This window comes from Mastomys coucha, unplaced genomic scaffold (assembly GCF_008632895.1).
Source record: "Mastomys coucha isolate ucsf_1 unplaced genomic scaffold, UCSF_Mcou_1 pScaffold16, whole genome shotgun sequence".
Lineage (NCBI taxonomy): Eukaryota > Metazoa > Chordata > Mammalia > Rodentia > Muridae > Mastomys > Mastomys coucha.
This window is the reverse complement of record NW_022196898.1, coordinates 48,381,084-48,393,802: the sequence shown is the minus strand read 5'-3', so window position 1 is coordinate 48,393,802 and position 12,719 is coordinate 48,381,084.

The following is a 12,719-nucleotide window of genomic DNA, read 5'->3' as shown; positions in this document are numbered from 1 at the left end:
CGTCCAGTCCAGAACTCGGGGTCTTGTCTCAGCTCTGTGGTTGTTGGCAGGATTCAGCTGTATTTGTGAGGCCGGATTTTGTTTTCTTGTTGGCTTGTCATCAGGAGGCTGCTGCTCCCAGTTTCACGAAAAGACTTGTTAGCTCCTTGACACACAGTCCTCTCAGGGACCTCCCCACAACTTGTGATGAGTCTCAGACAATGTGGAGTTATCCTAGGGATGACCTCTATCCTTCCATATCAATTATCATTGAGTACAGATAAGCCACAGGTCCCGCCCATGTGCAGGAGAGAGTCGGGCTGGCGTAGAGCAGTAGGCAGAGACCTTAAGAATGTTTAGAATTCAGCCTGCAATACTTATCCTATTTGCCCAGAGACCCAGAAAACCTTACACACACTCCTGAGGTGTTTGCCCAAGAGAAACAAAAATAAAGCTGCAGAAGATGTGAATGCAAATCGTCTTAGTGGCTTTGTTCAAAAATGGTTCCAAACCAGAAACAGCCTGGACATCCATCCAACTGTGAGACGGCTGAGGATCCGTTCAGCCATAGAGAGGAACAAACCGCTCTGCAGGTGAGGCTAACTGTGCTGAGCTGAGCCTGGGGGCTTAACTACACCTTAGTGCAGGAACCCAGTCATAGAAAGCTACAGAGGTAAACCAACTCCCTGTGGCAGAAACCAGATTGGCACTGGCTTGGGAGACAGAATTTAGCAGCTGGCTGCCAGTAAGGTTTCAGGAGTGACTGAAATGTCTTGAGTCTGTGCATCGTTCATTAAAAACTGGTAAGTTTGGCGTTCACTGTAGGCAAATTACACCCCCAGTTAAAAGAAACTCAAAGTCTATTTCAGATTAGAATATCTTGTGCCTGGGATTTTGACAGTGAACCAAACAAGCCTAAACCTGGAAACAAGTGACAGGATCTACTGATGAGAGTGGCTTCACCCCCAAACTTCTGGCTTGTAGGTCAAGTGTGTGTGTGGCTCCAGGCAAGGATCTGCATGTTTAATGAAGCTATTGAGAGACTCTGCTCCCGCATAGGCTTGGTTGGTACCCTCCCTTAAAGTTCATTCATTCATTCGTTTTCACTAGAGCTCCTTGACAGTAGGTTCCACTGTCAAAGGCTGGGTAGACCTCAGGAAGAATAGCTCCAATCTTCAGCATAATGATGGAGAGAGCTTGTCCCTCCTGTGCCTGGTCCCTGATGAATCCAAGTACCACTGTCCACAACTGTGTCTGTGTTCAGCAGAGATCTCAGGGCTGGGGCGGCACTTAGTCAGTAGAGTTGCCGCCCAGTGCCTATAAGGCACTGGGTTTGATCAAGAAACCAGGTTCAGGAGTGTATAACTATAATTCTGGCACTTGGGAGACAGAGGAAGAAAAGTCAAAAGTTTAAGGTTGGAGTGGTGAGATGGCTCAGTGGGTGAAGGTGTTTGCCTGGTGACCTCAGTCTGATCCTCTCCAGCACTCCCTGAGGGGAGGAGAGACCTGACTATGAAAGCATACCAAATTAATAACTAAATGTTTTAAAAATGGAAGATGAAGTTTATTCATGACTAAATAGCCGTGACCATGGCCATCCGAGGATATATAAGACCCTGTTTAAATACATAAAAAGTGAAAAGCAAGCCCTCCTGTGTACCAGAAAAACAAACATTCCAGCTCTCCCTTCCTGTGCTGGAATCCGACAGATTGGAAGTCTGATGGTTTGAATAGGAATGGCCCCCATAGACTCACGTGTTTGAATGCTTGGGAGAAGGCTCTGATAGGAAGTGTGGCCTTGTTGGAGGAAGTGTGTCACTGTGGGGGTGGGGCTTGAGGTCTCCTGTGCTCAAGTTACACCCAGTGATACCCAGTCTCTCAGCTCCACCTCCAGCACCACGTCTTCCTGCACACTACCATGCTCTCCACTAAGACGATAATGGACTGAACCTCTGAAATTGTAAGCCAGCTCCAATGAAAATGTTTTCCTTTATAACAGTTGCAGTGGTCACGGTGTCTCTTTACAGCAACAAAGCCTTCACTAAGACAGGGAACATCGATGGTCTTACCCCTATTGCTCACAACCAACTCCAGTGTTGGAGGGGGCAGGCTGTCCCAAGACACAGAGCAACTGCAGCTGGGTGGTCTGGAACCAGCAGATCTTGAGATGGAGCTCTTCTATGTCACTGGAGGAACTGCCAGGCGTTCCAAGGTTCATATCCATCCTCTTGGTTTAGCATGAGCTTCATGTGAAGCTTTTCTCTGTACTTCCATCTCAGAAGTACAGCCCTCTTTGCAGAAATATAGAGCACACAGTAATGAGGGGACGGGGCTGTAGAACCCAGCCCCTCAGTGGTCACCGCAAGACTGGATGTGTTAGTGGACCCCAGGGGCCACTGTGCTCCTATGAGACAGATCGAGTGCATCCCTCCTGAAGGTTCCTCCTGGCAGCAATGCAAGGCTTGCACCTGCCCCAGGGGATGGCTCCACTTTGTACCCTCAGATACCAATGTTGGCAGCCAGGTGGGATTGCAAACCAAACAGAGGCAGGGCAAAGGCACAGAAGAGCAGCCTGTACCTGTGGAAGCTTCCCCTGTACCAGTGGCGTGGATTCATGGTTTCTGAGGCCTGAGCAGACACAGCGCCGTGGGCGAGGAGGAGAGAATTGTGTAACAGGAGAAAGTGCCAACCACAGAATGGAAAGGATGTGTACTTGTAAAGCACATACTAAGGGCCAGCTGCCCTGCTGGGTGCTTTCTGTAAAGCGCTATTAAAAACAAAACAAAATAAAACAGCTTGTCTGGGGTAAATCTTTTTTCTTGTAACTGAGAAACCAGCAACAGCCTCAGAGAGGTTAAGCAACTGGTCAAAGGTCACACTGAAATAATAGGGGATGAAGGGACCATTAACTCTGAGAACTCCATGTCTCTCCATCCATACCCCATCGGCCTTCTTACCGGAGACTGGCTGCTGGAAGTTAAAAAAGCAGAGATTGGTACAGAAGTTCCCAAGGGGAAAGTGAACAAGCTCACCTCCTCTCAGATCGTGGTACAGGGCTCGAGGGAGGATGCCTCCTGGACAAGGCAGCATCTAGGACATCTCTTTAAGTGTTCCCACTCTGGCCATGCTCCTCCCCTGACTCCACAGGCCATCACCAGTGTCCTCAGCATGCTGCCCAGCTTGACCATGGATGAAATACTAGAGTATCCTTTCTTTTATTTGAACTTCCAATGCCTGCCATGGGGGGGGGGGGTGCGACTCCCCTCAGGAATGGCATGGGAGGCTTGGAGCAAGCTCATGGCCTCAGCCAAGTATTTGTGGGTGTGTGTCCTCACCCAGGTGAGGAGGAAGAGGCCAGGCCAAAAGGATTATTGGCCATTTGAACTCAGCCTCAGAACAGCAAATATTGACTCTAGAAGCTGCCCAAAGGAGCTGACATTTTTATAGTCAACAAATGAAGTCGAGCCCCCAACCAGGACCCTTTCTCTGCTGGGCTCCATCTCTGTCGTCTGCTTATGGAAAACAGAGGATGAGTGGGTGGAAAAAGTCCACGGGGACCTGGATGACATCTCTGTTTCCCCTTCGAGGGAACTGGGGAGCCCCAGGTTGCAAGGGTGGGCCCTGTAGACTGCCAGCAGGTGTGAGTCCCCTGGAGCAAAGCGGAACTTGGCATCTGAACCCTCAAAGATAACAGGCACACCTCCTTCCTACATAGCTATGCGGCTTCTGCCTCTGGTGGCTCTTGGGTCCCCCATTCTTGAGTGAGGGGGCCTGGGGTCCCACCAAGAGAGATGGAAGTGCTAGATAAACAATTAGAGGTCAGGGAGGCCTGCCTGCTCAGCTCTTCTCTTCCAAGGCAAAGGAAGGGGGGGAAGTCACTGGCTAAGTTCCTCCACCTGGAGGCAGAGTGCATCTCCTCTGCCAGAGCGCAGTCCCTGCCCTGGGGCTTACAGTGGGATCTTGAGCCTGGCACAGCACCTCTGCCTCCACATTAGGCCCCAGCAGTGACCTTGCCTGGCCCCCCTCCCTTCCTAGGTGTAGGTGAAACATTACCCGCTGCCCATCGCCTCGTTTACCTGCCTCCTCCGGAGGAAAGATTCCTAATTTCTTGCCCATCTCTCTAAAGTCTGAGCAGGCAGAAATCACTGCTTTTCTTTCCCCACACCCAGACGCAGGCTTACCCCTGGTCACGGGACACTTGGGTTATTTTGCCCCATGTGGATTACTCCTTGACTACGTACCCATCAGAACTTCTAGGTTAAAGCTCCAACTGAAACTTCCCCAACTGTTTTTGATTGCTTCAAAGCCTAGAACAACGCTGGGGACTGGGCAGGCACTCAGAGCCTATGAAATTGAATCAAGGATGTGCCACTCCAGAGCCGGCCTTACAGATTTGCCTGAAGCTGGTCAAGCCCCACACAGGTCCCTTGGCAGGAAGAGATGTGTGCATAGCCTCTGGCCTTTGTTCTTCCTCTATATAGTCACCTGCTTTCTGCCTCGGTAGAAGTCGGCTTGGACTTTGGGGTTTGGGGGAGGGGTGGTGGGAAGTGATGAGGTGTCTGCGGCCCCTTGTCTTGTCTGGGCCTTATGTTCTAAAGGCTACTACTTATTATGGTGAATAAGAGAAATAGATACTGGGACCAGTCCCAGTTTCCTGATGCCCCCACTCCCTGGCTTACTCTGAACGAGTGCCCGCTACCTACAGCCGACAGCCTCTGGCCAAATAAGAACTGGGGACCTTCTTCCTCCTTCCTATCTTTTAGCTCTGAGTGGCCTTGGCCAAGGTTCCTTTCTCTGAGGTTTCCTCTTCCTTACTATAAAGGAAAGGCTTAGGGAGGTTCATTGCTGAACTCCCCTCAGCACTGACATTTGATGGCTGTGGCTAAGGGCTTATTGTTTCTGGGTTTCAAGTTCCTCATGCATAAGACAGAGATAGAGACAGTTCTGACCTCAGAAGGTTGTTGCGAAATCAACTAGGGTCATGCCTGACATATAAGGAATAATACGTGCTTGCTATAATTCAAATAATACAAGGTCCTCTTGTTAGTTACTTAGAAAGAACTTGATACACCCATTCACACTTTGGCCTAAGATAGGGTCAGCAGATATTTAGCACAATAACTATTATAGTCTCTCTTCAATAAACAGACATCGCTAATCAATCAGGACATTCTGTGCAGGCAGCCAGAGGGCATCCAACCTCAAGCCTCTCTCATCTAATGAGATGCCATCCTAATCTAGCAGCCCCTACCAGTTAATCCAAGATGGTATTCTCCCCTCTAGAAGGCATTTCTTGGCTAAACTCAGCAGCAGCAACCTACATAGACCTCTTCAGGGATTCTTGCTGTGTTCTTTAATAACCTTTTATTTGTTGGTGCCCATTTAGATTCTGAACCCCATGAAACACAGGCCATAGTCAGTCTCTCTCCCATCTAACTTAGTGCCCAGACACTCGCTGTGTTCAAACTATAGAAAGTAGGCTCTCTGACTAGCAGACAAGTGGTGGGTTATGGGGTGTCTTTACTGAAGTCTATGTTTTCTGCCTCTGGAAGTCTCTGAATGAACAGAATCATTATTCCCCTGCAGGAAACTGGGTATCCTCAAGTAAGCTGATGTAGGGAGGGAATAAGACTGACCGACATGGAGACGTCTAAGACTGATCAGAGGGGGAGTCCTCTCCCAAGACCCAGGGTGTCAGCATCCGCTGGGACTCCAGGGCCCAGAGCAGCTTTCCACTTAGCAACTAATGGATAGAGAGAACTCAGGTACCTGGTCTCTGCTCTTACACACAGATGTTCACCATCACCTAGGAGACAGAGTGGAAAATGTGGGTGGAGTGGCATGGGGGAGGGGCCGCCATCTGTCTGATCAGCCAAGGCAGAGAGGCCCACTGCTGGGGTTCAGATGGGTCAGTGCTCACACTGTCCCCCGCTGTGTTCACTGCTCATAGTCCATGGCCCAAGCATAGCAGGATGAGAGGTGGTTTCCAATGCCCTGTCTCATGGCAGCATGGTGTGTATAGGCTTCAGTCTATAAAGCACAGTTACCAGATGGTAATCTGTATGTGATGTGTGAGCCGTGGGAAGATTTCTGCATGCCACAGATACTCCCATGGTCACTGAAATGCCATATGAGGATGAAGCTAGAAGGTCCATTTGCTCAGTGTACCTCTTGGTCACCTAGCCTGTTATTGCTGCCCAGTCTCTCCACCCCCCACCTTTTTTTTTTTTTTTTAAATGGGGAAAGTTCAACGGCCTCCAAAGATGACATAGCTTGGAAAATAGACCACATGCCTTCAAGTATTGGGGTTTTGTCATTGAACTAAAGGTCTCATCAGCAAGGACACATTCCTCTAGACAGCCACAACACAAGGGTAAATGATCCACCCTGGGCAGTGTTTCTAAGCCGTGGATATTTGCTGGTGTTAAATTGAATGGTTTGGAATAAAGCTGGCTGTACACATATTTTAAATTTTGCTTAAAGGTTTCTCTGTGCATGGTAAACTGTGATCTAACTTCGTTTATGAATAGGCTATAACCTACTTTTTGTAGCAATCTTCTGATTACTCAGCCAAGGGGCTAACTAAAACCTTTGTTTAAAAAAACAAAACAAAACAAAACAAGCAGATGTGTGCTGGAGCCAATCAGGTCGCTTCTGTGTCTCATTTCCTCCTTTCTGGCTAAGAATATAGACTTGCTTCTTGCGCCTGACATGGAACATTCTAAACCATTTTGAGTCTAGACTGATGCCTAATTCTCAAATTCAGAAATAAGGCTGGTTGAAATCTGAGAAATTGTTGACTCTAAATCTTCTTTCTGAAAGTAGATTAAGTGGATTAAGAATATTACATGCATTTTAGTTCCCATCTTCAGTTCATGGTGAGTTTATCTAGACATCACTCCAACTCAAGTTGAGGGATATCTAGAATCAGAGGAAGAGAGTTTTAGGCAACCCAATTCCATTACACTCATTTAAATGACATATATTGAGATCTTACCTTCGTCACACACACTTTTCTGGACACTGTCATTGTTGTTTACCATAAATGCAAATGTAAGCTGCTTAGGAATTAGTCTTCAGTAAAGGTTGTGTTTTCCTTGACTAGATCCAAGAGTAGATGGCCGAGTTTGCCTTCATGGAAGGAAAAGGTGGAAATCAGTGAGGTCTCCAGGGCCACAGGTCTGCATAAAAAAGAGGAAGTCAGCATGAGGAACACTGTCCATAGCAAGCTTCCAGTGAACATGACCCATGGAGAACTGCCAATGTCCCTGGGTGGGTCCCAGAATTGGCTCATGCCTTCTGACCCTGCAGGACAATGCTTCCTGTCCCATTACTCAGGGCAGTCACAAGTCATATCTCCCCAGAGGATGGCACCCATTAAAGGACCATCCTTGAATGGATTGAAGAGAAGCATTCCAGAATGTCCCTCTGTCCCTGCACAGTACAGAGGACATGACCGGGCAGGGGTTGCCCAGCCTCCACCTACTGCCTGCTCTTGCTACGCCAGGGATGGCACCACAGGCTCGTGATGGTGCCTGCTTTGTGATCCAGTGTTTTCCTCATCCCTTGTATGGACAGGAAGCAGAAACTTTGAGAGATCAGCTGTATTACTCAAGGTCATGAGGTCCTAAGTGTCAAGACTAGGATTGAGCTCCAAAGCTCACTGACTCCAGCCCCCCAAAGCCCTGATACTACATGCTCTGCCTTTCTGAAAGTCCTTCCTTGGTGTGCCAGCAAATGTAAAGAGGAGCTGCTAATGATGAAACCAGGACCCCAAACTATTACCTGGTCAGAAAGTGATTCTGTCAAGATAATGTGTAATTAGGGAAAGTGTGAGAGTACAAAACCAGGCCATTGAGTCCTACCTATAGGAAAACCAACAACAGAGACAGGGCTTTGAACCTGTACATACTTAGCATGCTGGAGTCTTGTATTTGACCATCAAAGCAAGATGTAAGGACCAGGTAGGAGGTGGATCCATAACTGTGGCTGATTTTTGGCCTAGCAGAGCAAGGAGAAGTCATCTTTGCTGACTATCCTTTGTTGACATATGGAATCTATTCAGGGAAATAAAGTGCAGAAAGAACTTGAGGCAGGTCTGGGTTCCTCACCTTTAACCATGTGCACTTTGGATGTGACCTTGGGCAAGCTGTTGACTTCCCTGTTTTTCTTGTCCTGTGAACTTGGGCTGAGATTCCTGTTGACCTTTGAAAGGATTAGGCCCAAGTTAGCTACAGAAAACATTTTTCAGAGAATAGTTGTCAAGTTTTCAGTAGCAGACCTGACTAGAAAATCATTCACCTCGCAAAGGAATGTGACTTGTACCATGTAGTGCCTAGAACAAAGGATGGCCTAGGCTCAGCAGGAATCAGGTTTGATGGGGATTCTGTAGCAGTTCCTGCCCCAGACCCAGACACTATTCAAGGACTGCTTGACCCATAGGAATTTGTAGGGTCAGAGGTGATGTCTGCTTGGGTATAGAGACACATTCCTGTGATCCCAGTACTTGGGAGGTAGAGGTGAGAGAATCAGATATTCAAGGACAACTTCAGCTTTGATTTGAAGGGCGGCTTGAGCTACAAGTGGTCCAGCCTCAAACAAACAAACAAACAAACAAAAAAGCAAGCAACTTTAAAGAGTGACGCCCAACTTCTCGTACCTTCTCTTGAAAAGCTCAACATGAGCTTTAGCTTACTTTAGAAGAACATTCATCTAAAACTACTTTTCCATTATCTTTTAACAAGAGATGGTGCTTCTGTGGAAAGCTATGTCCTCATGCTGGCTTTTGCTTCAGAACACATGCATATAGGTGGAGGTCCTGGCCCCAGGAGTCAGCACTTTGACGAGTTGGGCTACACATTAACAAATAGTTTCCCAGAGCTGTTGTATAAGTTGAAAGTTGTGACTACATGGGAAAGAAGCACCCTATTCCCCATTTCCTCCACAGCACAGAGAACCAGTACTTAGAAAGGTTTTCCAGCTTGGTGGATAGGAAGGCACGGTTGTGGAAATGAAGCTCACTGTGTTGATCAAAGCACTGGTTCCCAGGCCAAATGGAGACAATTGCCATTCTGATCCCTATAGGCTTTGTGAGCTAGGAGTCATGCCCAGGCCTCCATTTCTCCATCTCTAGGATACGGATATGGCATAGAAGTAGTGGAAAGGCTTAAATGAGATACGGCAGCACATTGATTATACTTCATTGCGTCATAGTAAATTTGAACTGGTTTTCCTACTTCTTTGACAAATGTGTTTGGCTTTTACTTGCTTTCCTACTGGAACACAGAGCTTATTTTTCTTACTGCTATATCTTAATAAGCCATGACCTGTAAATTGTATAATATAAACTATTCTAATTTTTAATACTAAATTTGTAGTATAATCACCCAGGAGGTCTTGAATGTTTCGAACATTGATTTGTTTGTTTGGGTGAATGAGGGGGAGGCCCTTGGACCTGAAGTCAGGGGATAATTTGTGGACTTGGTTTTCTCTTCCCACCATCTGGGTTCTGGGCAACAAATTCAGGCCATTAGGCTTGGCAGTGAACGCCTGTACCTGCTGAGCCATGTCACTGACCCACCCATCTGGGAGCTTTAACTGAAATCTACCTCTGGGGTAGGGCCTGAGAGTCACAGTGGTCGGTATTGCTTGGGATTTCTCCCTTAATGCCAGGAGTAAAATACAGTGGGCTATCTTAACATGGCCGTTTGCTCGATAATTGTGTACATCTGCAGCCTGAGGCTCAGACTTCTCGGTGTTTATGTCTGGAGCCACATTCATTTTTCCAATGCCTTTGTGACTCTTGAATATCCTTTGTTTATGAAGCTTCTCCCCATTCAGGCAGCCACATATTCCTTTGGTCCCCTGCAATAGGTCACCTCTTACGCGCGAGTCTATGATGTGGGTTGCTGAGCCTCTGGGTGCAAAACGGGTGCATTAAATCAGACTTTCCAACGTCTTCCTGGATACTTTATGGGGAAAATAGTTTCCTGGCCAAATGCATTTGGAAGATGCATGTTGACGTGCCAAGGTTCTGAGAAATGGCACAGTAAAGGGAGGCTACTCTTTAACCATTCCTGTATAAACCACTCCTCAAACTGCACACCTGCACACACACAGAATTGTATGTGACTGTTCAAAGGCACAATGTTCATAATGATCAAGAGGTGGATGCAGCCTGCATGTTCATCAATGAAGGTGATGGACAAGAGAAATGACCACATGTTGGGGTCTGACTCAGCTCTAATAGGAGTGAAGTGCTCATTCCTGCTAAACAGGAACAAACCTTAAGAACTGTTTAACTAAGCAGGGCAGTGGTGGCACACGCCTTTAATCCCAGGACTTGGGAGGCAGAGGCAGATGGATTTCTGAATTTAAGGCCAGCCTGGTCTACAGAGTGAGTTCCAGGACAGCCAGGGATATACAGAGAAACCCTGTCTCGAAAAAAACAAAAACAAAAACAACAAAACAAAACAAAAAAAACAAAAACCAAACAACAAAAAAAGAAATGTCTAACTGAAAGAATCCAGTCTCAAAAGAGCACATACTTGTAGGAAATGTCCAGATTAAACAAAGCTACAGTCAGAAAGATTAATTATTTCTGGGGGGCAGGAGTTGGGAGAGGGGCAAGGGTAACTATGATGGGTGCAGAGTTTCTTGATGAAGTGATGAGGTGTTTTCAAATTAGGCTGTGGCGAGGAGGACTGTAGAGTTCTGCAGACACACCCAAGTTCATGGCACCTTGCCTTAGAAAGGGATGGCCTTTAATGGGCCTGGTGGTACACGACTTTGATCTCAGTGTGCAGGAGTCTGAGGCAGGAGGATGACAAGTCCTCTGCCAGCCAGGGTTCGATTCCTCTTTCAGAAAAGAGGGCAGATGCAGGGAGGACATTTTTATGGCAGTGAGTTATCTTGCATGATGCTCTTTTGAAATGAGAAGGGCCAGGGCTTTGAAAAAGCTTAGTATCCCCCAACTGTACCCCTGCTTAACCCCAGGACTGCGAACAAAGCATTTCTTCTCACAATATCTTCAAAGCCTTGGTTTCCTCATCTGAAACACACTGCCTGCCGAGCCTCTGTGTGTTGTATAGGGGACAGTTTTGCTCTGTAGCTCCAGGACAGTTGGTCTGTTCCTTGGAAGATGTTAAAGCAACACGGGCACCTGAAGTGATAGCAAAATGCCTTGCGGGGCTACAGAGAGAGGCGCTCTGTGGATTTGCATTTTTTTCTGGCAGGCTGGGAACTCTGAATCACGTCTGTGCAGCGTGGCTAAGGTGAGTGTACTTGTGTACTGGTCTACACATGAGCAGTGTGGTCTGAGAGCCTGTTTGGCGCTCAAAGGAACACAGCATGAGATACCACATGGTTAAGGACCATGGTAGGGGTCAGGGATGGCAAGAAGTGATTCAAAACGATCAGTTCCTCGCCCACAGTCTTTGTGAGGCCCCTGGGCAGCTCTTTATCCTCTTTAAGCTTTCTATTCCTGCCCATTACCATGGTGAGGGTTGACCCTTATTTCAGAGGATCCCCTAAGAGCTAATAAAAAGAGCCTTATTGCTCAGTGCTGGGTGGGTAGCCTGTATTCTGCCAGTCTCGGGGCACTGCCATTCCTCACATTAGGCCCACAGACTTCCTAAGAGTAAGAGGTGGTCATGTCCTCTCACCGAAGAAGCAGCAGAGCTCCAGGCCTGAGTGACTTAGTGCCTGGTGCATCTCCCTTTGTTACTACATTCCCTGTGAGTCTTTGAGATTATTAAAACCATATATCATCATGAAAGAGTGGCTCCCTGTTTCCCTAGAATTTAATACCTCTCATTTTCTTCTTATTTTATTATAAAATACCAACAGTGCTACAATGGACAAAATTATTCATAAAATTCTGCACGCCTCTCTGCTCAGTTCCTCGAGGGCAGATTCCTGGAAATAGAATTACTAGGTCAAAGGGTGAGGACTTGTGTACTGTTCTCCATGTGAGTTGCCAAGCAGCTTTTCGAAAAGGACTGTGGTGTCCAGTGGGCCAAACTGGAGATGCTCGTGGAGGAGGGTTGGCTGCAGATGTATCTGTGTGTCTGTCCTGTTGACCTGGGGAGAGATCACCAGGTAGCTTCCCAAGGAGCCTGCATTGTCAGGGTAGAGGACAAGTTCCCGGCCCTGACTAGGTGGTCAGCTGGCCATTAACAGCTTTCTGCCACCAGAGAGTGTATTGACAACCAGCATGCTGCCTGCTAAGTGGAGATGGAAAACTGTTGGAAGTGAAGGAAGTCCTTGTCATACAGCCAGCGCTACTAACACCAGCACTTACTATCTGTTTGGTAAATGGTATATGCTAACCAAGGAATCCCGGCCATAATCTTCTGCATTTTATTGGTGTGGACTTCAGTAGCGACATGCCCATTTTAATAGCGAAGATGAGGGCACTGAGGCACAGAAAAGGTTGGGTAACTAACTTGTCTGAGGTCACGAAATCTACAAGCAGAAGGTAGGCTAGGATTCAATTCACTCTGAATCTCGTCTTGGTCAGCAGTCTTCAGTGTCTGGTGAAATCTTGGCAGAATAGCACACAATAGGTATTTCAGAAATGTGCAAGACAGGGCACTGCACTGTTCTCAACCTGTGGGTCGCGACCCCACAGCAACTATTACAATTCATAATAGTAGCAACATTAAAGTTATGAAGTAACAACAAACACGGGGCTTTTTGTTTTGTTTATTTTTTTTTAATTTTTATTAGATATTTTCTTT